Genomic DNA, 4,652 nt, shown 5'->3' with positions numbered 1-4,652 from the left:
CTTTTGATATTCGCAAGTGTTCAATACTATAATAATATAATTGCGTAAATGTAGTACATAAATATGTACGTTTTAAGTATGTAAGTATTCAAATTTTTTTGTGTTTCGTGTAGTATTAACATATCGCGAAGGACTCGTTTTTGTCCACGCATACGTAGACGTTACAGTCGTTTTAAAATTGTACATCGATTATTAATCTATTTTTCTTCGTGTCTCATAATTAAATTTTTCGAATGATAGATTGAATTGAGCAACTTCATTACTGGAGGGATAAAATTGACTTGTAGTTTAGGTGGTAAGAACATGGAATTGAGTAACGTTAACTCACGTGAATTTTCATTTTGCTAATTGTATGATATTGATGAAACGTACGAGTTAATTCGCGTTGCATAATTGACGAATGAAATTGAACATTGTTTCATCATTTCATATATTCTATCTCTGCATTATTCTTGAATACATTATGTTGTATCACATTTCGTCATACGTTATTGCAATATTGTTTATACGATTTAAGAAATTCTTGAGTCACTTCTCGAATTTATCCATCGTTTGTTGTTAATTTATTTACGATAGTGATAAGTGAAATGAATAAATTGATAACCGAGTCGCGTTGTCGTTAATTTAATTACGCGAATCGTTTCGAATAATCGAGAATCAGCTTGTGATAAGACTGGGGTTGAGTACAAAGATGGCGAACCTCCTTCAGCACGTGGTCCCGTGTTACTTTGCCTACCGAGAAATTCAGTTCATGATTCATTCTTTCAAGATATACAAATACAGTTATTAATGATCATTTTCCAAGTATCGCGATTACCTGTTTGGTACCAGGTGTACAGTTTCTGCGAACTATTTCTAGTTTTCCTCTTCTTATCTATTTTGCATAAACATTATATAATATATTACATAGATAAGATATTGATGATACTTTAAATTTTGTATTACGACTGTAAGATGAAGGGGTATGAAAACTAATTAGTCATAGAAATTAATAAGACCCGAGTGTTAGTCGTATAAGTCTGGTCTGTGCCAGTGAATGAATTAAAAATTGATTTGCATGGAAAACGTTCATTAAATCATTCTGGGAACTGGATACGCACAGTTTTCTCGAGTACGAATTCTCTTTCTCCGGCTGTTTCGCACGGCTCGGCTTGTATTATAGTGTGTACTCGCTGGTACTCGGTGGTACCGTGGCGCAAACATTTCTGCGGCTGTGTTAGTCAGATATACATACAGGACGTGTGTACTTACTTCGCTTTACTTTACTTTACTTCGGCGTTCCACGGTCTATTGCACCGGCCCGGACAAATATGGAGCTCGGAACGAGTTTCGAACACCGCTCGTAGATTACACGCTGCTATCGATTATTTTTATTAACGATTTTTAGATACACTCTTCGTCTGATAGAGTGGAACGAGTCTGGCTCTCGAATATATTCACTCGTCAGTTGTTGCACAATTTGTTTTTCTACGGTTCCGAGCGACCGTCTAACAATGGATTTTCAGTTTTCATTCCGTATTCACTACTTCCTGTTGAGTTTCAAGAATTTCTCAGCAGTGTCATCCACTGTTCTAATAAATATGTAGTACAAAAGTAATCTATTTTCGTGGCAAGAGTCAAACTTCTTATTGTTAGTAGTTCAAAGTTCTATCTTTAAGTCGTTCAGGTGTACATAAAGACTTGATTTTAAGATACATAGTTGACAGTTTGCTCCAGATCGTTAGATACGTATTTATACAAAAATAATCGAGAATCCCATTTAAAACAACATTTCATTTTATGGAAAATTTATAACAAATTGTTGTCACGCGAGACTGAAAATATATCGTCTATTTATTGCAGCAATGATACTTAATAGGAAATCATGAAACATGAAATTCGAATTCTAGATCTCTTATTGTTTACGATCGATTGAAGTCACACGTAATCTTATTAACTTTAATACTGTGTACAATCTTTGGAACCTATCCTGACGTATTTATAGACTTACCTTTGTATTATGTGTGTGATAAGCGATCGTCATTTCGACGGCATTGTCAGGCTATTGTCGAGCTCGAACTCTCTTTTATTTATACATATGGTTGAACTTCGACTTGGTCTCGCACAGCTGCGACGTGTCTTTTCACGCGTTCAAGTTACTAATTCCAACCTATGGACGTACATACCACGTTTCCGTACATATTTACTTATTATTAGATAGCTTAGCGAATTTTCCGCTGTCGTCTGACTAATACGTTAACTTTCGCTTCCATTAAGTAGTTTTAGTATATCCAGACCCCAATTAAGGATCAGCGTTTCGCGTTAATGGATATTTAATTACTTCGTTTCATTATAAATTCGCAAAATTCTTTCCATAAGACTCCTGAGAAATTCGGTTGATTCGGTTGATCAAATATCGAACGACTTCGTTCGGATGGGAAACGTCGATTCTAAGGAGTTTTAAATGGGAAACAGTTGAAACGATTCGAGGTAAATTGAACTTTATTCATCGATTAAACGAAATGCACGTGGGCGATAGGTAAAAATACACCGCATACGCAGGATCGTGTTCTATAAATTGTTTTCCGTCGGTGAATCGAGCGAGTGTTTCGCCTTCCATTCATTTATTCCCAGCCAACGTTCTACGGTCTACTAGCTTAGGTACAGCAACGCGCAAAAGTACGGTTGCCATTTCTCGGAATTTAGTCATTCATTGTATACTCAGATTCTTCTTACCGAAGCCCTGGTCTCTTTAATGAGCGTCGCAGGGTTTATTATTTTTTAAATGAAATCCGATAGTTTCCTAAATTAGAATTCTGTTCAGATTTTATTCCTCATATGAAATAATAACATTTTTATTATCGTCAGTAGTTCGAGAGAATTTCTTTGTCTTAATGAAAATTTACTTTCTGTCTTTGAATTATGAAAAAGGAATGCGCGACATAATTCATTATTTTTAGAAGGCAGTCTTATTTCTTATCCTCCCTCTCTTCCCTTTCTCAGCTCGCCCGTAACTTTCCTCAACAATTTCTCATCGACGATTTCGAAACTGGTCTCGATGATGATGATCATCATCATTCGTTAACGACGATGACGATCCCTCGTTTCGACTTTCGTTCGCTCATTCACGCTTCTAAACTCCTCGGGTGTTTCGATTTCATTTGTACTTAGTATGTTTACGGTATTGATTCAATGATAATTACTTCGGGTAGATGTAATGATCGTCAAATAGATTAAACGATAGCGATTGATAAATATTTTCAGACCGATAGGCAAGAGAATTGTTTTATCATTGCTGTTAATATAAGTAGAATTAAATGTTTTTCTTACGAGACCTGCCCATGTTTAATATGAGCTCGAATTAGCATACAATGTAACACGAGGGTAAGAACAATTTGTGATATGGACGGAGCGAGATATAAAGAAAATGAGTTTGTCGCTTGATGTAGTGAAGAATTGGAAAAGAGTGGAGAAAAAATGGGAACAAAGAACGGGAAAGCGTTTTATATTGGACTAAGCAGCACCCATGTGTACGTACCTAGAGCACAGAGAAGAGAGTACAAAGTGGGTAGAAATGGAAACGGTTGAGCGAGAAAAGTGAAACGAAAGCGAGATGCAGTGTACAGTGCCTCGCAAAATTCTCAACTCGCTCGAGTATTGTGAAAGCATAATTAAATGATACTATCTGTTGCTCATTAGTTCGAAAGGTAATTAAAGCTCGGATATATAATAGAACCGAGAGATTATGTACATTTTCGTTACATTCGGTTCAAAGTAGAGAAGAAAAGAAGGATACCGGTCATTTTATGCAAGTGTACATTGTGTTCCTTTTCTCATTCATGCTTGCTACGAATTCGCCAGATTTTTCAAAAGAAACCGGTCCCACTGAGACGACTAAGAACGACTTGCGAAATTCTGTTCACGTACCTTCCTCCCTTTTACTGTGAAATTCTTCACTAGAATGAGTACAATCAATCCTGAAAGGACATGTGCTTTAGGTAAGAAAACGTTAGGATGGAAAATTTTTACAGAGAAATTCAGGAATTAATATAGTACATACGTTTAACAAGGCAAATTATCAACTTACAGTTCCTGGTTATTTCCATTAATTGCCTTTTAACTTATCATAGTTTTATGAATGCCACCGATTTAATTAAGTATTTTTATTACTGACAGACTTGAATATGTTCTTTTTAGATGGCTACCATCGGTTTGCACGATAACTCGATATTTCACGGTTCTGTTTTAACTTTTTATGGGTAACTGACTTGCACCGATTGGCTTCATACTTTCTTAGCCAGCTATGTACCAGCTGCGCGTACCGTTCTTTCCTTCTTTTTCCTCCGCTCTTCTTCTTCTTGCATCGTTTATTGCAGAAAAAGCGGATTCACTGATTACAGTTGAAGGTCTTCACTCCAATCCCTTTCTAGAGAAATCTGTGCTCTTCGATTCTCAGCAATTTTACTGTGTATACAGTTTTTCTGTATTAACAAGTTATTTAGATTCTTATTCTTATTACTCATTAATATGGAATATTCTTAAATCTCGTAATGATCTCTATTAATTCTTGATGTTCGAAATGATTTATTCTAAATGCTTATTAATTGATGAAGTAAATCTTAAACATGTTTTTATATCAAGAATTTCTTAAGATTCTTATGTAAGATAATTGA

The 4,652-nt window shown here is 35.5% G+C and overlaps 1 protein-coding gene across 1 annotated transcript in view; it reads left to right on the top strand.

Moving 5' to 3' along the window:
- The window catches only part of Tis11 (Tis11 zinc finger protein), a 14,803-nt gene that overhangs the window by 758 nt on the left and 9,393 nt on the right, over window positions 1-4,652 (top strand). The gene's annotated exons all lie outside the window — the stretch shown is intronic.

Source organism: Ceratina calcarata, unplaced genomic scaffold (assembly GCF_001652005.2).
Source record: "Ceratina calcarata isolate Rehan_Ccalc_2016 unplaced genomic scaffold, ASM165200v1 scaffold100.2, whole genome shotgun sequence".
Classification (NCBI taxonomy): domain Eukaryota; kingdom Metazoa; phylum Arthropoda; class Insecta; order Hymenoptera; family Apidae; genus Ceratina; species Ceratina calcarata.
Note: the sequence above shows the minus strand (reverse complement) of the source record. Positions and strands in the feature narration are given on the sequence as shown.